At 42.9% G+C, this 24,022-nt stretch overlaps 1 protein-coding gene across 1 annotated transcript in view; it reads right to left on the bottom strand.

The window, feature by feature from the left end:
* The window catches only part of LOC144588123 (uncharacterized), a 395,823-nt gene extending 373,879 nt beyond the window's left edge, over window positions 1–21,944 (bottom strand). Inside the window, exon 1 of the mRNA XM_078390267.1 lies at window positions 21,037–21,944. The gene's annotated coding sequence lies outside the window, so the exon portion shown is untranslated. The remainder of the gene's footprint in view (window positions 1–21,036) is intronic.
* Window positions 21,945–24,022: the final 2,078 nt, after the last annotated feature.

The raw sequence follows: 24,022 nt of genomic DNA, 5'->3' as shown, positions 1-24,022 counted from the left end.
TGGAAATCCCTATACCGGCTACTGGGTTTGATAAACAAGTTAAATTATCCAGGAATGTGATTTCAGTTTTTCATATAACCCACAGACCAAGGTTCCTAACAAATTTCAGTGTGCAGAGCAGCAATCATTTATCTTAGACGGTCACTTTAACAAGGAAAGAAAGAAGACCCACAGTCTGGTTCCTATACGTGAATGACACCTTCGCAATTTGGAACCATGGTGAAGAAAATCTGGAAGCATTTCTAAACCATCTTAATAGCATCCACCCAAATATATAATTCACCATGAAAAAAGAAATAGAGGGCCAACTCCCTTTCTTAGATGTCATAGTCATACGCAAAACTGACCTCCTATTGGGACACAAGGTCTACAGAAAACCCACTCACACAGACCGGTACCTACACAAAAACTTCAACCACCACCCACGACAAAAAAAAAGGCATAATCAAAACACTGGTAGACCGTGCAAATCGGAATTGTGAAACTCAGTTTCTCAGCACCACACTCACCCATCTGAATTGGGCCCTACAGGCGAATGGCTATTCCAAGAATGAAATCAAAAGAGCCATCAAACCAAGAAAACAACACCAAACTGAAGAGGAAAAACAGCCACCCACAAATAAAGTATTTCTGCCATACATCAAAGGGGTCATGGACCCATGGGGAAACTTTTGGAAAAAAAACACACAGTACAAACAGTATTCAGACCCACCACAAAAATACAACAAATGTTACAGTCAGTAAAGGACAAAAGGGACCCCCTCACCACTGCAAGAGTATACCGGATACCTTGCAGTTGTGGACAGGTATACATTGGAACCACAAAACGCAGCATTCACACCAGAATCAAAGAACATGAGAGACATTGCAGACTAAAACCACTGGAAAAATCAGTAGTAGCTGAACATGCCCTAAAACAAGCTGGACATGAAATTCCATTTCAAAATACTGAAGTACTGGACAACACCAGCAATCCTTATGTTAGAAGGCACAGGGAAGCCATTGAAATCCATAAACACCAGCAGAGCTTCAACAAAAAAGAGGAGAATCTAAAACTTAACAAGGCCTGGCTCCCAGCACTGAAAAATACAGCCTGCAAAAGGTCAACAAACTCTACCCAGCCACAAGGACCAGGGATCATTGCACAAAAAAGACCAGCTAAAGACACCCATCAATCACAGTGACAGATAATCTCTCCCCTTATCACAACAATACAGCCACAACAAAAACACGCTAATCACCATCATCACCCTATCTCCTGAAGAAGGACAAAGGCTGTTCCCACAGCTATAAATACTCAACTATCCAACAAACAGCAACAGAGCATGGACATAGTTCCTACTCCAGTCCTCTGAAGATGCTGGCCACAGAGACTGGCAAAACGTCAGGAAGAACAACCTTCAGAACATGGCCAAACAGCCCGAAAAACCCACAACAACCATCACGAAAGAAAGAAGACATTCTTTACCTCAGGTCTTTTAGAAAGATGTTTAAAACTTACCAGGGGTTGCTTTAGTTCTAGATTTCATACTTTATGTGCATGTTGGAATTAATGACCTTTGGGTTGGTTGAATAAGTTAATAATGGTTGAAATCCTATCGGCAGAACTATATATTCAGAAAGGTGATGATTTCACTAGAATTGGGACATTTTTGGTAACTGAAGGCTTCCCCCTTCTCTCCTGTTCCTTGTTCAATTTGCAAATATTCAGTTTCATTGTGCAAAAGCTGTGGGGACTGTGGGATGAAAGGAAGAGGTCTTTCATTACCAAAAATCACTGTTGCTAGATGATGTTCTGGGCAGAGAGAGGTTTGCGGTAAAGATTCCCTTCTTCCATCCTACCTACAGGTCCCATACAGCTTCTACATGATGAAATGGATTATTTGCAAGTCAGACAAACTCTGGGAGAGGAGGGGGAATCTTTAACTATTTAAAATATCCCCTTGCTGGTAATATCACCACTCTTCCACAGACCACCAATTGGATATTACACCCTTAGGATTTTAGCCTAAAATTTAAGTGGAGGGACAAGCACCCAACAGGAATTTCTCACTGTTATTCTCTCCACAGAAATGTGGCCTATACAAAGAATTACCACATTCTACTCCCCACAAATACAGGTAACCTAGTTCAAATATTAAGAAAATCAAGCATATTTCCATTACGTTATGTGAGCCTCATTACCATTTATATAGTTAGAACTGGCCTGAGAGAGATAATACAAAGTTCAAGTGTTGGACCTGAAACAAGTGGACTGAAGTTCAAATACCTGCTCAGTTGCAAAGCCTGTGGGTAACCTTGGGCTAGTTACTACCTCTCAGCCATATCCCTCTTAAGGACTGTGCTGTGGATGAATGAGGAGAGAGGAACCATGTTAAATGTCATGTGTACATTGCTTGAGCAGCACAGATGACCTTCAGAGACATATTATTGCTGCATTGGAATAACACAGCTGTCTCCTTGAAGACTTTGAAAGATGCCCCTGTGTGTAAGAAAAATATGCACACTTCAAAGCAATCTTGAGTAGTAGCCTTGCTCCTCCTGGACACCACTGCCTCCACATTTCTTATTTCCACCTAGTAGCTGCTCTTTTGTCTCCCTCTTAGAAATGTCACTGTAGTAGGGAATGTGATTCCTAATACACACAGATGCACAAGTCTCCTACACTCATGTATTTAGGTTTATCTTTCTAGGATGCTGCATCTGTGCAAACTATTCAAAGAACCATATTATACTCTCAAGAAAATGAAATGTCAATTAAAACATTCTAAAAGGGCTATCTTTATTGTTTCTTTATTATCGTTTTAAACCATGATTCAAGAATCCAAGATTCACAGCAAGCAACAACCTCAATAAGCCTACGTTTATCTACTCCTCTTCTCTTTTCCATGTTCTTTTCTACAGCTATGTCACAGACACAAAAGTTTTAGATTAGGGCTGTCTGTATTCCACTTGTCTCCTAAATTCACTGCTATGGTCATTGCTTCCAAGTTATGATATATGTAAGCATAGTAGTAACTGAAAAATGTACTACCATATTCAAGTGAGAAGAGAGCAATGATTCACTATGTCTCCTGTGGATTTTTGAAATAATAAATAAATAAATAAATAAATAAATAAATAAATAAATAAATAAATAAATAAATAAAGAAAGAAAGAAAGAAAGAAAGAAAGAAAGAAAGAAAGAACGAAAGAACGAAAGAAAAAGAAATTCCGCCATAACCCAGCTCATGCAAGTTATAGAAAATAAAAGAAAACCTGATGAACTCCAGGTGTATGAAAAATAGCTCATGCCAAGAGGAAAAAAGTCTACATATCATCAAGCAAAAGTATGAAACACATTTCTCACTGTCTGCATCAAATTCACTTTATTGAATGCATGCCATAGGGATGCATACTGACTAATATGTGCTTCATAGTATTAAAATGTCATTGTGATTCTATTTTACTTCTAAAAGACAGGGAAGATATGTGTTTCTTTTTATGCTTCCTCTTGCCTTACCCGCAATTACAAACTGCCATGTACCCCAGGATGGAAGTACATTATGAGGGAGATGCTGTTCCTTCAGGCAACTCGTCTCAGAGAAACTAAGTACAGAAATTATTGTACATTGGGTTGTGCAAAAAAGTGACTGCAGAACTTTAATTATAGATGTTCCAACTGCAGAGGCTCAACTTTCAGTGAGAATAGGGCTGCCCCATATTCCATTTGCATAGTACTTTAAACCAGATATTAGGAGGGTGGGATTACAGTTACATTTTTCCATTCCTCCATTTTATTTGCTTTCTTGGTTCCCAGTTTTAAAGACAAATTAGTTATTTTTTTCTATCTGAAATGTGAACAAAATGCTGGCTGAGGAGGACTTGGTTTTGTGATAGAAGCATGGCATTGTAGAATTGTTAGGGGCTCTAATGTCACCAAGTCCACATCTTGGCTGATGCAGGAAATCCACGGCTAAAGCAACCCTGACACAAGGCCATCCCAACTCTGGTTAGAAGCCTCCAATGCAGGTGAGTCCACCAGCTCTAAAGGTAGTCATGGCATTGTCAAACAATTGTCAGGAAACCTTTGCTAAATTTAGGAAACCATTGTCAGGCAACCTTTGCTAAACTCTTCCCATGCTTTGCATATGATTCATAAATTATTTATTTATTTATTTATTTATTTATTTATTTATTTATTTATTTATTTATTTATTTATTTATTTATTTATTTATTTATTTAATATCCCACCTATCTAGTCGATAGACCACTCTAGGTGGCTTACAACGAGGGATGCAACAATAAAAACAACAAAATTACATAAAAGAAAACTTTCGACAATTGGGTTAAAGAAAAGAGGAAGAAAAGAGGAGGGGATCAGGAATTAACTAGGGGGGAAGGCCTGCCGAAACATCAATGTTTTTAATTGCTTTTTGAAAATACCCAGCGAGGGGGCCGCGCGAATATCAGGGTGAAGGTTGTTCCAGAGGCGAGGAGCCACCGCCGAGAAGGCCCGATTTCTTGTCTTTTCCTTCCGGGCCTCCCTCGGCGTTAGGCTCCTCAGCCTCACCTCCTGGCTCGCGCGAGTGACACGGGTAGATCTTGGTGCTAGAAGGCGTTCCGCCAAGTATTGAGGCCCTAAACCGTTTAGGGCTTAGTACATAAGCATCAACACTTTGAAGTCGATGCGGAATCGGATGGGCAGCCAATGCAATGCGGCCAGAGTGGGTGAAATGTGTTGGAATTTTTTCACCCCACTAAGGAGTCTGGCCGCCGCATTCTGCACCACCTGAAGTTTCCGCAGCAGCCTCAAAGGCAGCCCCACGTAGAGCACATTACAGTAGTCTAATCTTGAGATTACGAGCGCATGCACCAAAGTGGTGAGCGCCCTGACATCGAGATAGGGCCGCAGCTGGGCTACCCGCCTAAGATGGTAGAAGGCGGTTCGGACCACCGACGCCACCTGGGATTAAAGAATAATTAAAGAATATATTTTGAAGAAACTTTATTAAGAAAATTCGGTAGAAATAAATATCTATTCTAAAATATAGCAAAATTACAAAACCAAGTATTCTGCTGTCATCAGTTGCACCAGCTACAGCAAATACCATGATTAAAACCACTTTTTCCCCTGCAGAAATGCTTTATTTAACCTCGTGCTAGATTGTATCCTAGGGCATGTTGTTCTCTTAACGCCAAGCTACTACTATGTGTGGCGACCCCAATGTCATCCTTGTCTGTAAGTGTTAAATCCAATAGACTGATGTACAAGATACTCTTCAAGACATTTGACAGGATTTTGTAAAAGCCCTTGTGAAATGTCCCACAGGCATTTCACAAGGTATTGCACAGCCTGTTACTACCTCCCAGGGCTACATGTTACTTGTACTAGTTATGCTAATTATTTTATTAGTAATGGATATGGCACATACAATTTATTTTTGGCGTTGTAAGCAAGTAGATGAGTGGGGTGTAATGGATAGAGCATTGGACCAGGACTTGGGAGGCCTGGGTTAACATCTCCACTTGGCCATGGCAAGTCACTGATGTCTGCCAATGATAATCCACTCCTTGAACATCTCAGTCAAATTCCAAATCAGAGCAGTTCGGCTAAGCCCAGTTTGTTTGAGGTTGTGAGGAAGATAACACAGGTGCCCCTCTGGGTGAGCCAGCTCACCTTCTCCCTGATGGGAGATTTCCTGTAGGTTGAATGGGTACCAGAAGAACCCTTGTCCAAAGAACCCGAGGTACTAGAGTGGAAGAACCCAGACAGAGGCCCTGGAGGACGAGGGGTCCACCTGAGAACCTCGGCAAGGTGGAGCAACTCCTAGGGGAAAAGGGAGAGGAGGGCCTGTGTGCGCTGCAGGATACAAAGGAGGCATCGGACACAGAAAAGAAGAAGGCATTGAGGGGACAGATGGAGAAGGTGAAACAAGGGGTCCAGACAGAAGAAGGTGTTGGGAAGAGAGAAGGAGAAAGTGGAACATGTCGCTTGTTGCTGGATATGGTAATAGACGAGGTGGAAGATGAGAGAGCCTGGGGAGACATCCTAAAGAACCCCAATGAGGGTGTTATTGTGGAAGAAGATCTCCCTGAGGAACTTGAAGCTCCAGGGGACTGGCAATACATACTCCTGGCCCAGGATCCTGGTATAACTCAGGGTTCCAAAGGATGAAGCAGAGAGACATTTCAATTCTTTGCCTGAGCCATAATCCATAGACAACACCAAAGGACAAAGGGAGCCTCCGTGGACACAGCCAGGACTGGTGGGGCTCGCAGAGGTACCAATCAAAGTATAGTGGTCAAATCTGGTTCTGGGGAGGAGTGAAAGAATGCTTCATATACATCCAGAGAGTCAGGCATCTAAAAGGAGCGGGGAAAAGTACACAATGTCTCTCCAACAAGGTGGTGTCAAGAGGAGGGGAGCTGTCTTTGCTCACTAACAACATGGAACCCGAGGTAAGAATCACTTTCCAGTCACAGTGCTTGCAAGTCTGGATTGTTTGAGGTCACTAAAATTATATCTTAAATTGTTTCATGCAGCTTTTTGTCATTTTTTGCCAAGTTTAGTAATGTTAGTAGTAGTCAGAATGAGTGAGTTTTGAGAACATAGTTATGCTGATTGTAATTGTGTTTCATCCGAGACCTCTCCCTACCCTTTGTCCATACTTTTTACAATCATGCTAATTCCTCTGCTTTGCACCAAGGTTGATAAAGGATTGCAAATGCAGGACCATTTTTCATTTTGTTCTAAAAGCTCTCCGAACTGTGGTGATTCTGGGTGCTTGGCAGGTGAAGCATTTATTTGTTCTGTGACCACCCTGCTACATTCTTGTACTTGTACAATTTCTTCCAACAATTTTCTTATCACAGAAAAACTGTCAAGGAAACAAAGATTAAAGGAGGAAAAGACACAGGAAGCACACAATGACTTCTAACTGTGACCAAGGTGCACCCTAGCTATGAACAGCCACAGTTGCACAAATGTATGTGAACCCCAATAGGATGGTGTCCTATATATTTTACTCATCAGTAAAAAACAAGTGCAATACAGATATCCGTTGAAACTAGCAGACATATGCATTGAAAATGATCTTTATAATTACTTAATTTTAAATGAAAATATAATTTAGTGTAAATTGATTTTTAAGTTCATTTATGTAAAGTACATACCCCTTCACGGATTGCTGCCTTGTTGTGGCGAAGGGGCTTGAGTAATTCAGAGAAGCTATGGGCTATGCCATGCAGGGACGCCCAAGACAGATGCGATCCACCTGGAGCTCAACATCAAAAAAATTAAGATCATGGCCACTGGTCTCATCACCTCCTGGCAAATAGAAGGGGAAGATACGGAGACAGTGACAGATTTTACTTTCTTGGGCTCCATGATCACTGCGGATGGTGACAGCAGCCACAAAATTAAAGGTCGCCTGCTTCTTGAGAAGAAAGCGATGACAAACTGAGACAGCATCTTAAAAAGCAGAGACATCACCTTGCCGACAAAGGTATGCATAGTCAACCCTATGGTTTTCCCAGTAGTGATATATGGAAGTGAGAGCTGGACCATAAAGAAAGCTGACCGCTGAAGAATTGATACGTTTGAATTGTAGTGCTGGAGGAGACTCTTGAGAATCCCCTGGACCGCAAAGAGAACAAACCTATCCATTTTGAAGGAAATCAACCCTGAGTGCTCACTGGAAGGACAGATCCTGAAGCTGAGTGTCCAATACTTTGGTCATCTCATGAGAAGAGAAGACTCCCCGGAAAAGCCCCTGATGTTGGGAAAGTGTGAAGGCAAGAGGAGAAGGGGGAACAGAGGACGAGATGGTTGAACAGTGTCATAGAAGCTACTAACATGAATTTGACCCAACTCCAGGAGGCAGTGGAAGACAGGAGGGCCTGGTGTGCTCTGGTCAATGGGGTCACGAAGAGTGAGACATGACTTACTGACTACACAATGAATATGTAAAGTATTTTATAGTTCCAACTGTCCAGAACCAATAGCTAAGGAACTTTAATTGCTACCATTGTTTTTCATCCACACCTACTCACTGTGTTTGTTCAATCAGGTTTCACAAAGATCATTTGTCAGTATAAAATATTTTCTGTAATACCGATGATAGACTTTGAATGCAAATGCATTCCCCAGTGCTTATGATAGCAGTATCAGCTTTATTTATAGCTAATAAGAGCTTTCATTGCCTTGAAAACTCAAATATAGCAAAAGACGATTGAGGTCTCTTTGGATTAAATACCACCCACTTGTCTTTGAGGATAATTTTGAAGACACAAACGTTGAGCAGTTGGGGCGGCACCAGGCGGAATGGTTTAAATAGCTCAGCCATGGGGCAGGGAGGACAGGAATAGTGTTTCAACAGGGGTCGAGTCTCTCCCTGACCTTGACAAGGGAAGAAAATGCTCAACCACTTAACTTCCCTTCATTTAGCAAATGTGGGAATCAGTAAGAAATCACCAAGTATCTAACATCAATGGACTGAAGACAAATGCCTATGAGCAAGTTAGCAAGTTAGTAATGTGTCTGGCTACTGGTCAAGAATGTGCATATTCCAAAAAGCTTAATTATAATGTGATCCTCTCAACAACGGTGAGAGGTAGACTATTAATGAGGAGGAGGACAATGGGCTCTCAAGTTGATTTGTACTTATGGCAACCCTCAAGACAAAGTGTAGGGCTATGGCAGGAGGTTGGTGCCTCCTTGTCCCCACAATTTATGTTGTTCATTTTTAACATGTCTAAAAGAGTATGGTCTAAAAGAGTATGTAATTTCCTAGCATTTTGGTGCCTGAATGAACATGGAAAAGCCACAGCATATGTTTAACCAAAGGTAGGTTTGTTGGTTAAGTGAAGATAGTTATAAGCCCTTAAAGCTCTTAAAACTCTTTGCCATTCATAAAGAATCACTAGTGCAGAGCTCTTCATGGATGCCTAAATCACTGCCTGATTGTGCCAACCTACCAGAGCATTCCTAATCTACGATCTGGTAGTAGACTAGGAACGTAGGCTAACGTAGGCTGTTTCTGTGAAAACAGATTATATTTCCATGCATGCTCTGAGGGTTTAGCAAAAGGAGTTTGGGGCAGGGCATTGCGCCTCTGTGGCAGCTCTCTGTGGTCGGGCCAAGGACAAGAAAAGAAAGGCATCTTGACAGAGTTTCCAGACAAAGTCACCTTCTGCAACCTGTGACAAGCAGAGCTGGAAAAGTGAAGTTGCCAGAAGGAAAGAGGAGGGTATAGATAGAAATTCCTTGAGGGAAAACAATTGCTTTGTCATTGGGGAGAAGTTTAACTATTTTTTTTTTAAAAAAAAATCACCTTCTGGGATTTTCCCTTGCTTGGTGTCACTTTATGAATGGTAGTGAGCACAAGAGGGGATCGTACAGGCCATCCTGATTACTGCCATGGGTGTTGTCAACATTCTGGCTGCCCTTTGCTATGTAAAGCTTGGCATCCTTTTTCCTGCTGGCAATATGGGCACAATATTACATAACAATATTGGGCCATTCCCTAGTGTTTTGAGTAATAGATACAGAAGCACAATGTCCCAAATTCATAAACCGGATGTTTTTGAACAACAGAATTTGTTAACTAGTGGCAATTTGCCACCTTGTGTTACACCATTTTACTGATGCTCTCATAAATAACCAATAAAGTTCTGGCTAATAAGTAGCATGTGGGAGCTTCCTGTGGTACTGTAAAAAAAAACTGTAGCAATCAGATAAGGAAAATAATGTGATGGATCTCCTTCACATTCAAGCTTTATGACTGAGCAGGAATATGCACTTCGGTCTCTTTGTTCCAGGTCCAACATCCTAATAATCCTAACTATGCTACCTGTCTCAGATCAGTGGTTATTATATAAATACAGTGGTGCCCTGCTTGATGACGATAATCCATTCCAGGAAAATCGCTGTTAAGCGAAATCGTCGTCAAGCAAAAAAACAAAATCGTATTGGAATGCATTGAAAACTGGTTAATGCATTCCAGTGGGGAAATACCTCACCGTCCAGCCTATCAGCTGTTTAAAATCGCTGTCTTCCGAAGCAGGGGTCCGGAAAACACCCATTTTGCGAAGGGAGGAAAGCCATTTTACGAAGGGAAGCCATTTTGCGAAGCCAGAAAAAACATAGTGTTGCAAACAAACAGTTCGCGAAACAGAGACCTAATCAACGTAAAGTGGATTTCGCCCATAGGAACCATCATTTTGCGATCGCAATAGCAATCACCAAAAAGTCATCATCCAGCGATTTTGACATCATGCGGGTTAAGCGTCTAGCAGGGCACCACTGTAGGACCAAAGCTAAAACACAGTGACAATACAGTGGTGCCTCGCATTACAACATTAATTAGTTCCAGCGAAATCGCTGTAGAACGAAAACGTTGTAGTGCAAAATTTAAAAGCCCATAGAAACACATTAAAACCCGATTAATGCGTTCCTAGGGGCTTGAAACTCACAGTCCAGTGAAGATCCTCCATAGCACGGCCATTTTCGCTGCCTGTGCAGCGAGGAATCCATCCCAGAAAAGAGCGGGGAGCTATGTTTTTTACCCGGCAGCCATTTTGAAACCACCAATCAGCTGGCCGAAAATCATCGCTTTGTGAGAATCGTTTCCCCAAGCAGGGAACCAATCATCTCAGAGCGAAATTTCCCCATAGGAAACATCGTTTTGCGATCGCTTTTGCAATCGCAAAACCTTCAACGTAAAGCGATTTTGTCATAAAACGGAGCGCTCGTAATGCAAGGCACCACTGTACAACAATTAATGGGCTTTAATTGTTGCCTATGAAAGCAAGAACACTGAGAATCAACACCTGTTTGCGCAGATGGTATAACTAGGAGGTCTGTCTTCTTGAACTATAATCTGAACTTCTATGAAGGAAGGACTCCTGGCAAGTGAGGGGCTGTGCCTTACAGGGGTTGGGAAGAATCAGTTTGCTAGAAGTCTTATAAACGTGTCAGTAGGGGATCAGTCTGAACTCTGCTGGAGAGAATGGCAAGTACTGTGATGCATCAGTTATTGGGATGGTGGTACAGGGCCATCAATGGAGGGAAGTGGATCACAGTGCAGCAGAAGAGGAAGACCTATAGTTTCAAATGTCTCTACAACAGTGCATAGAGCATGAGAAAGAAAGAAGATGTCTTTGAACTCTTACCACAGTGAGGCAAGTACAGTCGTGCCCCACTTAACGATTACCCCGCATTACGACAAATCTGCTTTACGACGATGTTTTTGTGATCGCAATTGCAATCGCAAAACGATGGTCTAAATGGGGGAATTTCGCTTAGCGATGATCGGTTCCCTGCTTTGGGAACCTATTTTCGCTTTACAACGATGAAAAACAGCTGATCGTCGGGTTTTCAAAATGTCCGTTGGGTGCTTAAAATGGCTCCCCGCTGTGTTTAGGGATGGATTCCTCGCTATACAGGCACCAAAAATGGCCACCGTATGGAGGATCTTCACTGGATAGTGAGTTTTTAGCCCATCGGAATGCATTGAACGGTTTTCAATGTGTTTCAATGGTTTTTTAAATTTCGCTTTACAACGTTTTTGCTGAATAACGATTTTCCTGGAACGGATTATTGTCGTTAAGCGAGGCACCGCTGTATGATTTAATAAGCATTATTGAAACCTGGTGGGATGAGACTCATGATTCTAATGTTGTGATTTAAGGGTATAACATATTCAAAAGGAATAAAGGAAAGAGGAATGGTGGAGGATTAGCAGTATATAAAAGATTATTTACAACTTTGAGGCAATCCACAAGGTGAAGCATGAAACGTGGGTGGAAAGCATTTGGGTAAAAATCAAAGGAAACAAAAACAAGAGTGACATTGCTGTTGGGGTCTAGTACAGACCTCCTAACCAGCTGGAGAAACTAGACGATGCCCCCTAAGTAAGATTACGAATCATGCAGAGGAAAGAGGCATAGTAATAATGGGAAATTTCAATTTACCTGATATCTTTTGGAAGTCTGGCTGCCAAGATTCTGTTGTTGTTGTTGTTTAGTTGTTAAGTCGTGTCCGACTCTTCGTGAGCCCATGGACCAGAGCACGCCAGGCCCTCCTGTCTCCCACTGCCTCCCAGAGTTGGGTCAAGATTCTAAGGTCCAACAATTCCTCATTTGCTTAGTTGACAGGTTCATTGTCCAGAGGTTTGGGCACCTTGAAGATTAACTGTTGCATTTTAATGTGAGCTTTTGTGGATCAAATCCATTTCCTTGGACACAAGCCTCATATTACATGGCAAATGCTTATACATTTATACATGGCACAAAAGAGACAATGGTGGTTGGTTAGTAGACATAAGTTGCAAATTGTGTGAGTCAAGGTGCACAGTTTGTAACTTATGTGTACTACAGGAATTTCTTAGGAGCACAATCACAAACAATTCCTATAAAGAAAAAAAGTGGGAGACACCTGAAGGAATCAGGGTGCTTTCAGATGAATTAAGTCTTAAAAGGAGCATGTATAAGAATTGGAAGGAAGACTACAGAGGAGTAGCAAATAGAAGGTGAGGAAGTCTGAAACACAAAATGACATCAGGCTTATATGGGATATATACAGCTGACTGGCAATAGTACATGTAAAAATGAGCTAGTGGTCTTAGTAGAGCTCAAGCTTATACATGCTGGAATATTGTGTCCTGCTCTGGGCATTGTAAAAAGGATATTGACATGCTTGAATGTATTCAGAGAAGGGCAACCAGAATGGTAAAAGGTCTGGAAGATGGAGCAAGCTCTCCCCCCCCCATCCCTTGCAACTCTAGAGGACAAGACCTGAGGTAATGTATTCAAATGATAAGAAAGGAGATTTCACCTAAATGTTAAGAAGAACTTCTTGATGGGAAGAGGTGTGTGACAGTCGAATGGACTGCCTTGAAGGTTTATTGGAGTCTGTCAAACAGATTAGATGGTCACTCCTCAAGGATGCTTTCGCTGTGGATTCCCTGCTTTGGCAGGGAGCTCAACTCAGTAACCCTTGAGATACACTTCAGTTCTATGATTCTGTGATAATTTGCATAATATGCCAATTAGGTATTAAACTTCCCAGATTTAGAAAAATGAAACATGGCAGCTCTGGAGCAGAGAAACCATCCCTTTTCCATCTGGAGATTCAATTGTAACCATTGATGAAAGTTCTGGAAGTTTAGGTTGCAATCTTCCCAAGCTGCCAAGTCAAGGAGCCAGAAACTGATGATGGAAACTCTTAAGTCTCCCACTCTGAACTCCTGTTCTAAGGGCGAACAGCTCGGGTGGGGTTTGAGACTCAGTCTTTGGCACGACCCTCTACCAAGGGGTGTACTAGGCCCAGAAGAAAAGGAACTAAGAGGGACTAAGTTTTGGAGGGACTAAGAAAACCCCTCCCATTTGGGGTGTGTTCTTCTGTCTCTGGTGGTCACAGGGCCCCCCTCAAAAATAGACTTGGGTGGTTGCATGTGATCATAGCACTGCACTATACCTACCCCTGGCTTTATTCGTCACTCAGAAACTAACTAGGCTAAATGCACAAAGACAGAGAGCACATTAGCCCTACCCACTCTGTTGTCGCTTTGCTCACATGAATTGACAGGCCCACAGAGAAAAGACTCGCTCATCTGTGAAGACTTTCCACACCTGTCAGAACATGAGAAAATGAAAGTTCTGGTTCACATGGAGAACTTCCATGGATTGAGGGGGGTTTCCCTCTTCTAACTTAGCCCATCCAGATTCCGAATGATTGAATATGGCTAGAATAGAATCGCTGGAGGAACGTCGGCAGGAGCCACCTACAGAGGAGCAGCCTGCTGTTCTAAATATCCATAGCGGGCAGGTGAATAATTTATTTGGTGCCTTTGTCAGGAAATGGGCTCTCTTCAGCAGGATCTACAAAGTTTGACTGGTCCGTCTCTTAAGTAGAAACATGTTCTGAAAGTCTGCTTCTCTGCTCAACCTAAAGGAATTGCAATGCTGACATTTACAAATTCCAAGACCAGTTGCAACATCTGGGAAAAGTTACTTCTCTCAAACAGTCATGATTATGCAGTTAATTAGGTACTTTTAATTATGTCCTCAAAAGTGTAAAGAAAGATCATTTAGTCTACTATCTAGATGTAATATACAGGGATTGTTTTGTGAACACTCCATGGTTAGCCTTAGCCAGACTCAGCCTAATTGGAGAACAGAGAGAATTAGAAACTAATTATGTTCCCCAGCCCATATTCCACAATTTTTTCACCATTTTTCTATAGTAGTCAGGCTTCTTCCTGCTTAATTTTCCCCAATAACATCCCTTATGAGTTTATTGATAGCTTCCAGATTATAGAAACTGTTGCATGTCTTGGAAACAAATGGGATAGCCCTCAGTAGGTGTGTAGACGTCCAGGCACCCTGTAACAAGCAGATGCATTATTTGGCAAAATACAGCTGTTGACTTGGGCCACAAACTACCTTCTCAAGAAGGGATGGATCAAGCAGGGCTGGCACAATGGCAACTGACAGATTCCCTTGATCCATACTTCAGGAGATTCACGTTGTCACTCAAAATAAAGATAAGCTAGGTCAAAATATCAGACTGATGTCTTGGAACATTGTTTTTGAAGAAAGAGAAACAACATGATTGATTTTGTTGCTTCTTTACAATCTCCCTGACATACACTTCCTATGAGAAACATGGTAATTAGAGGAGGATCCCCTTCCTTGCAAAGGTTTAAGACAGAGGAGAGCAGCTTTGTTGGGTCTGGGGGCAAATTGTCATTCTAAGCAGCCAAATGTCCCAAATGCATAAGAAGTGAAAAAAAGAGACCTGGCTGGAGGGCTACATTTGGCTTTGAATGAGGGGGGGTGTGTGTTGCTTTAGGTTCTTTTCCTGTTTTGCAGTGACTGCAGTGTCCCTATCCAAAAATTGCTCCACGGGCACAAAAAACCAGTTCTGTGCTTCAACTTTTTTCAGTGTGGGGAGCACTGGAGAGTTGTGGGAGGAGGACACAGCTCACAGACTGTTCTTTGCCTTCCTCTGCCTTAGCCACCATTCGCTGTGTATGCTATCACCACGTATAAGGAGAAGTAGTAGGGGGTTCACTGTTTTGTTTTTATCTGCCTTAGAGAACTGTAGTTGAAACAATTTTCATTTAATTACTTGCAGGCAGTAATTATCTGCAATAGTTTTTTTTTCTTTCATGTACACCAGAGCCTATTTCCCACCTGCCTCCCATATTTCTGGAGTAATCTGAATGCCAGTCTCTCTCCAAAATATCCTAATTGTCATCTCTTAATTTGTGGGGACATTAATGAGAGAAATAAATTTTTGACTGTCTCAGTCTTCTTCTGATTTCTTGGATGCAGTCTCCATTTGGATTGATGTTAAAAGTAACCTAGGCATGAATAAAGCTCATTGGAATGGTTCTACAGAGAAAGATCATAAAAGAACTCAGTTGGTGCAAATTTGTAAATGAAGCAGATATCCATTCCACCCAGGTCAGGCACTGCATTGGAAGGAGATATAACGTCACTCGTGTAATTTTGCCCCCAAGAAGAGCCTATAGATCTATATGGCTGGAAATGGGTTTTGGGACATTTGTATGTGTTGTATAATACAGTATTCTATTTGAAGATGGACTGTTTTGGTTAGGGGGCCCAGCACAGTGCTTATAAACCTAATGTAATATATGAGGGTTTTGCATCAGCTCTGGAAAGAAGTGTCCGGACAAGGGGAAGCAAAAAATATTTGTGCCATTCCAGGGCAGATAAGAGCAATTCAAGAAGCTCCCAGTTGCTCTTGGATTGATTCGGGCACCTCTACAAATAAGTGAAGTTTGTTTCAATATTTTACAGTTAAAAATGCTGAAATGTGAACAAAAACACTTGACGCCAGTTGCTGTAGCAAAAGAAAGGAGTGCCTTTTCTGGAAACACCAACTGCTGAACCATGAGGAGGGCTCAGATGACTATTTGTTTCTCAACCACCTGACCAAGTTGCTTTACATCCTGATACGTATGTCAAAGGAGGGTGGTCCATTTCTTATTAGATTATTTGCATTCTACAATTTTTTTCTTCCCTCTCCCAGTCAAGTCTTCATTACACTCAATGTGTGTGTGTGTGTGTGTGTGTGTGTGTGTGTGTGTGTGTGTGTGTGTGTGTGTGTGTGTGTGTGTGAGAGAGAGAGAGAGAGAGAGACAGAGAGAGAGAGAGAGAGAGAGAGAGAGAGAGAGAGAGAGAGAGAGAGAGAGAATATAGGAAACACGACTCCTGTGTGGACTTTGACGGGATAGGTCAAAGTAGCACTAGGGATTATCTTGACTATCTTCTCCCTATAGCAATTTTATTTGTTTTTTAATGCCTCCATTAGCCTTTATTTGCAGAACTGCTTTGTTTCTTCCTGTTGATGCTTATTTGTGTTCTAGACTGGAGGGGTGCCAAATGTGCAGCATTCTGATTTGGGCTACATGGCGAGTGAGCATGCTTGGGCAAGCCAGGCTTCTGAACTGGAAGCAGTAAGGGGACATTTGTCATAACCCAATACTTGTTTTCTCCCGTTTCCCTCATTACTCATCTTCTATTATTATGTTCATTTTGGACTTGTGTCTATAGTGGTATTAATTAAGGAAAAGAAAATGAAGATTGGTGTGACAACCCCAGACCTACTGGGATATGCCACAGTTTCACTAAGCTGCCACCAACCATTCCCTATAAGAAGTCACACAGACCAGGGATGGATTTTTAACAAATAAAGGAATAAGGTTTATTTAAATAACACACAGGGAAAAATAAAATGATCACGTGAATAAGATACAGTAACGTGGCTTAGTCTCAATCATACATACACCAGTTTGGTTCACACAGAACACCTTTAAATAAAGCACAGACCCTGAACCTATCAGTTCTGGCTTCCCATACAGACACCTGAACCTATCAGGTTGGTACTGACTGACACACAGTAGTACCCTGTCTGACACACAGACTCCCACACCAGCTTCTTCTCTTCAGCTTCTCCCTCAGCTTCTCCTTCTAACTTCTCCACACAGGCTCCACATATATATACAGTACAGCCCCTCCTCCTGATGTCCCGCCTTCCACTCCCCATAGGATGGAACTTTCCCTCCAAACCCATGACAGACAGGTAACATCAGTGCTGTATGTAACACCTCCCCTCTTTATAAGTTGTTTTGTAGGGGGAAAGCTAAAGTGCTTTTCTCCAAAAAACAACCTGGTTCCAAAACATACAAAAACAGTTATACAATAACATACAATACCATACTTACTTATACTTACACTCTAAGTGAAACATATCTATTAGGCATTTAAACATTTACCATTTACAATACATCAAGTTACCTTTATTCATACACACCAAGCATGATTAATAAACAAGTACATTTAACCTTTGGTCACCAAAATATATACATAGTCCATGTTTCTTTCGCCGTCTTCATTCTTCAGGTCTTCTTGACAAGGCGTCAGCAACACAGTTCACTGACCCTCTGACCACCTTCACTTCAAAGTCATAGTCTTGCAGATTTAAAGCCCACCTCATAAGTTTACTATTGTGGGTTTTCATTGTCTTTAACCATTGCAGTGGTGAATGGTCAGTGCACAGAATAAAATGTCTTCCCCAGATGTAAGGCTTGGCCTTCTGGATCACGTAGACTATGGCCAGGCACTCCTTTTCCACGGTTGCCAAATGTCTCTCACCTTTCTGGAGTTTCCTACTCAGGTAGGACACTGGATGCTGGTCACCATTTTCATCCTCCTGGCAAAGAACTGCTCCTACCCCGCTGTTAGACGCATCGGTGTAGATGATGAACTCCCGGTCGAAGTCTGGAGCACGCAGCACTGGATAGTTGATGAGGGCCTCCTTCAACCTCTGGAACGCCTCCTCACAGTCGCTGGTCCATGGGATGCGGTCATCAGTCTTCTTCCTCGTCAGATCGGTCAGCGGAGCCGCAATCTCGCTAAACCTCGGGATGAACTTTCTGTAGTAGCCCACCAACCCAAGAAATGATTTGACTTTTTTCTTGGTGTTGGGTCTGGGCCAATCACGAACGGCTTCTATTTTGGCCTCTAGGGGTTTGATCACTCCTCCCCCTACTATGTGACCCAAGTATTTTATTTCTGGGCTACCCAGGTGCAGTTTGTTCTCTCTGCAGAGCCTAGGCCAAAGCACTCCCTCCCCTGGGTTAAATTGCCTCTCCCTGCCTTGCTGGTCATCCCAAGCTTTCTTTCTGACCTTTTGAGCTTGCAGGGTCTCTGCTGCTAGCTCTAGGTTTCTCTTTAGGTCATTCCTTAAAGAGTCTATATATATCACAACATCTTGTGGGTCATCCTGGGTGATCTGCTCCCAATTTTGTTTGATCAAATCAAGGGGCCCTTTCACCCTTCTCCCAAACAAGAGTTCAAACGGACTGAACCCGGTACTGGCTTGTGGCACTGATCGATAAGCAAACAAAAGGGATTGCAGCTTCTGGTCCCAATTGTTTGGATTCTCTGCCAAGTAAGCCCTAATCATGCGCATCAGAGTCCCATTGAACTTCTCCGTTAACCCATTACTTTCAGGGTGATAGGCAGTGGTTTCCTTGTGTTTAATTCCACAGATTTGCCATAACCGTTTCATGAGCTTTGATGTAAACGATGCGCCCAAATCTGTGATTATTTCTGAGGCGAATCCCATCCTGGACATATACCCCACCAAGGCATCTGCCACTGTGTTAGTTTCAATGTTAGTCAAGGGAATGGCTTCAGGGTACCTCGTGGCATGGTCCACAATGGTGAGAATGAACCGGTTCCCCCTCTTTGTGGCCTTGGGCAAAGGTCCCACAATATCCACCCCTATACATTTGAACGGAGTGTCAATCACAGGCAAAGGGCACAACTTTGCTTTGGTCCTGTCATGGTTATTCCCCTGCCTCTGACACACATCACATTGTTTACAGAACTCCTTGATCTGCTTCCCTATTTCAGGCCAGTAAAAATTCTGTGTGATTCTCTGCTGTGTTTTGTTCACCCCTAAGTGCGCAGCAAACATGTCAGAGTGCCCCCTTTGTAAGATCATGGGGCGATACTTTTCAGGTACCACTAGCTGACTTCTGATCCCATCTCCCCCTTTTGAGATATTCCTCAGGGTCTCTCTATATAAAATTCCCTTTTCCTCTCGAAATCTCACTGGGGTTTCAGGTGTTAGCTGGGCGTCTGTCACCTGTTCAAAACACTTTTGGAGAGTGGCGTCTGCCTTTTGCTCTTGGCCAAATCTGCTGTCCGTGGTCAAGGTTTCCACCACAGCTTCTGAACTCCCCTCTGCTTCCGTCTCGGGCTCATCAGTACCCCCCTGAACTGTCCCCGTGGTAGCTTGTGAGCGTGTAATCACTAGCACCCGTTTCACATGTTCAGCCAGGTCATTTCCCACGAGCACGGCTGCTGGCAGAGTCGATGAAATCGCTAGCTGCCAAACTCCCCTCCAGCCTTGAAAGTTCACAGGTATCTCCGCTACTGGCAGTGAGATCACCTGCCCCTCAATCCCTGCCACCTTCATGCTCTCATTCGGGATTATATACTCCCTAGGAATAATCTCTAGATGGCACAGGGTCACCTGGGAACAAGTATCCCTCAGCCCCCTATACTGATGGTCAAGTATTCCTACGTCCACCCCTGCGGTTTCAAACAACTGAGAATCTGTTCTCACTAGTAAGCAGCGCTTGACCTCCACAAGAGGACCATTTTCCTCAGCCTGATCAGCAGATGTAACTGTTCCAGATTGAGTAGCCATGGCAACAGGCTCCCTCAGTGACAAGGAGCTTTGCTCTTTCTGGACACAGAACACAGCTTTTGGCTTGGTTCCACTCAAATCATGAGGCACATTTCCTTTTAGCTGCTTTAATTTCTCACACTCTGAGATTAGATGGCCCTTTCCTTGACAGAAATAACATTTTCTGGTGTATTTTGAGTCTTTCTCATCTTGTTTTGGTTTTCCCTCCAAAATCTGAGGTCTTGGTTTCGTGTCTGAGGGCTTCCCTTCACCATGGGTCCCTCCCCCTTGCTGGTTTTTCCCTGGTCCCTGAGAGTACTTGCTGTAGGTTTCTTTGGGTTTACCTGTCGATTTCCCCTCAGCACCTAAGGGCTTTCTTATTTGGGAAATAAAATCTGCCATTTCGGCCGCTTCGGCCACAGATTTCGGTTTCCTTTCCCTCACCTGGAACTTCAGTTCCCCATGCAGGACTGAATAAAACTGTTCCAGCGCTATCAGGTCTTTGAGCTGCTGGTAGGTCTCTGTTCCCTCCTGAGATAGCCATTTCTCTAGCAGCCTCACCAGTTGGGCCCCCACTTGGGTAAAAGTCTGCTCTGGTTTCTTTGTGAGGGACCTGAATCTCTGCCTCAGCTGTTCCGCATTTATCCCATGTCTGGCAAGCACCAGTTTTTTAAACTCAGAGAAGTCTTTTAGCAGCTCCTCTGGCATCTCTGCATAGACTTCTGCCAGGCTGCCACTGATTAAAGATCGCATGATGGTCATCTTCTCAGTTTCCCTTACTGAGAAGGCCACAAACGCTCTTTCCACTAGGGAAAAGAACACCTCTGGGCAATCTCCCTTGTGGTACACAGGGAATTTCTTCAGGTCAGTTTTAGACAATTGGCCTCCCTCAGAATCCCTATTGTTATTATTGTTCTGGTTCATCATTTCCAATTTTCTCAACTCAAACGCCATCCTTTCTTTTTCCAGAGCAATTTTCTCTCTCTCTAATCTTTCCTCCTTTTCCATTCTCTCTCTCTCTAATTCGAAATGTCTCTGTTTCTCTCTTTCCCTTTCCTCCATTTTTTCTCTCTCTAATCTTTCCTCCATTTCAAATTGCCTCATCCTCAGTTCATGCTGTTGGGCTATGAGCATTTTTTTGAGTTCTGGGTTCTGTTCTCCCGTGCTGTCCTCCTGCACTGAGCCAAATTCATCCTCAGAACCTTGGTCTACCTGGGGGTCTTTCACTTCACCCATTTCTGCCATTTGGCTTCGAGTCAAGGGCATAATCCCCCCCCCAGAACAGGCTGCTCTCAAAAGTCAAGCCTCAAAATAAAGCAACCACTTTTTTTTTCTTTCTTTTGCCTCAGAACCAGCCTTCTATAGATTGCTGCTGTTCTTCAGCACTAACTTGCAACTGTAGCCAGCCAGAGTCTACCCCCCTCTGCTAGGCCTCTCAGCAGACAAGCTAGATCACTGCTACTTTACACAGTTTTGCCTCAGCTTTTTTCCCGCCAAAACAGGTTGCCTCAGAGCTCCCTAATCTGGTCTCCCCAGTTGGCACGTTCTTCCACTAGCGCACCTCCCCGTGAGGTACGCCTAGAAGATTATCTACGCGCCCTCAGATTGTCCCTGACTAGACCCCCCTTGCTCTGGGCACACTTGCCAAGGCTTTGCTGGACCACTGGACAACTGGACCAGTCGTATCCCACACGCTGGACACCAATCAATGTGACAACCCCAGACCTACTGGGATATGCCACAGTTTCACTAAGCTGCCACCAACCATTCCCTATAAGAAGTCACACAGACCAGGGATGGATTTTTAACAAATAAAGGAATAAGGTTTATTTAAATAACACACAGGGAAAAATAAAATGATCACGTGAATAAGATACAGTAACGTGGCTTAGTCTCAATCATACATACACCAGTTTGGTTCACACAGAACACCTTTAAATAAAGCACAGACCCTGAACCTATCAGTTCTGGCTTCCCATACAGACACCTGAACCTATCAGGTTGGTACTGACTGACACACAGTAGTACCCTGTCTGACACACAGACTCCCACACCAGCTTCTTCTCTTCAGCTTCTCCCTCAGCTTCTCCTTCTAACTTCTCCACACAGGCTCCACATATATATACAGTACAGCCCCTCCTCCTGATGTCCCGCCTTCCACTCCCCATAGGATGGAACTTTCCCTCCAAACCCATGACAGACAGGTAACATCAGTGCTGTATGTAACAATTGGTACCTCAAAGTCAATGTAACACCTTACTACCAGTTGTGAAAGGTTTGTGCCTTTTCATTTTTCTTTGTTCTGTGGTCATCCTGTTATCATTGCCAGTGATTATACACATTATAGATACTACAAATTATAAATAGTATAGTTTGATACAGTATACTATATTTACAGGTTATTATATTGTATTATATTCAGCATTCTGTAAACTGAGTAATAATAGTCTGAAGTACACATGTATCATTTATTGAGAAGTTTAAGAGTGACAAGCATGAAAAGGAAACATTTAATATTATCTTCCTCTATAATTAGAGCCCTGATCAACCATAGAACCCGGTTGTCCTTATCATAGACTAACAGGATCAGTAAAAAGGACCATGCCCACCCTCACTTGCCTCTATAGGCACGCTGCAAAATAATCCTTTGGCTGTCACCCGTACACTATGTAGAGCTCAAAAATGGTCTCATGCTACAGGGTCAGAAGACCAGCAGTCATAAGATCGAATACCAATACTTGTTTTGCCCGTTTCCCTCATTACTCATCTTTACACTTTGGGGCACTCTCTGCAAGAACTCTACAGAGGAAACATCTGTCTGAACATAACTTCTTACTATTTTTCTCACGGTATGGGTTACAGCCTCTTGATACTGACATCAAGAGAGTCCTTCCCAACCCCCTTGCTTTGAGTACTTGTGTATGTTTCAGTATGGGTGGCTGCCAAATGTGCAGCACTCAGATTTGGGCTAGCCATTGGTTACCCCTGGGCAAGCCAGGCTACTGACTGGGGACATCGTCCACACCTCAACACATACTGTCCCTGAGCACAGCTTCTGTGGGTGGAGGATGGGGCAAGGGGAAAGAAGTAAGCTGGTAGGAGGACGTCCTGTCCCTTTCCCAAAGTTAATAATGTTCTCTGGTGTTCACAACTCCAACTTCCTGATCTAGAAAACACTCACACATATAAATATCTGGAGAAACCCAAGAACAAATTGATCCAGGCCACCTTCGAATCAGCTTGAGGTGGGTTAGTCCAGATCTTTACAGAAAATATTTGGATACAAATCAGAGTGGATGCTATTTGCACAGCCCGAGAAATATCCTTGACGTGTGTGCCTCCATGCGGATTATTCCAAAAGTACTTCCACAGAAGCAAATGTTGTATGGGTCTGCCCAATCACCTCTATAGTAAATTCCATCTTTGGTAGGGCTTATCAAACAAAGGGACATTTACCAACTGTGATCTCATTTACTTGTAAGTCCTCCAGCATTCTATGCAAATCTAGCTTGGACTGCTTCACTGGCTTTACAGCTACCCTTCTCTAGCCACTGAGCAAGGAGTGCATGGGGTCACTGCTAACCTCCCTGCAATGTCAGAGCCTACACTTTCCCTTTTCTAAACACCAAGCCGACAGCAGGAGTAGGAGTGCTTTCCAAATGTCAGTGTTTCAGTTTGCAAGGAGGCACTTTGTTATCAGATAGTTTCCATTCAAGTCATTTAGCAAAGCTCACTGGCTGGCGTTGTTCCTTAGACTTCAAAGGAGAGACACCAAGCATGCATCCAGCCCAGGGAATTGGGCGTCCATTTATTGCCTGCATGTTTCTCAGATGCCACTGCCAAGGGTTAAAATGTTTACATACCCCCTGAATTTAAATGGCCCCATTACATGTCAAATGCCAATGGGAAAGACAGCTGGAGTATCTAAACTGAGTGCTTTGATCTTACTATCTGTAGAAAGAGGTCATTTGGTTTCCACAAGAACCGCAGACATTTAGATGATCCATGTACGGCTCAAGCAAGTATATTCTTGGCTACATTTTTATATGTGTTTAGGTAATTTCAGCATAACACCTACTAAATATTTTTAAATGCATTTGTTTGTTAATTTATTATGTGTCAGTGGAACCCTAAATGTGCTGTGCTTATGGCAAATAACCTTTTGCAACTAACTGAAGCAGCATGGACACACTGAGTGTTTCATTAAATAAAGCCCTTGACCATTTACTAGACAAGGATGATACTATGATTTGTAACTTTGACTGACAATATCAGGAAGCTGAGATTCTGGCGGGGTTGGTTTAAAT

The sequence above is a fragment of the Pogona vitticeps genome, chromosome 3 (assembly GCF_051106095.1).
Source record: "Pogona vitticeps strain Pit_001003342236 chromosome 3, PviZW2.1, whole genome shotgun sequence".
Lineage (NCBI taxonomy): Eukaryota > Metazoa > Chordata > Lepidosauria > Squamata > Agamidae > Pogona > Pogona vitticeps.
This window is presented reverse-complemented; position numbering and strand designations above follow the sequence as displayed.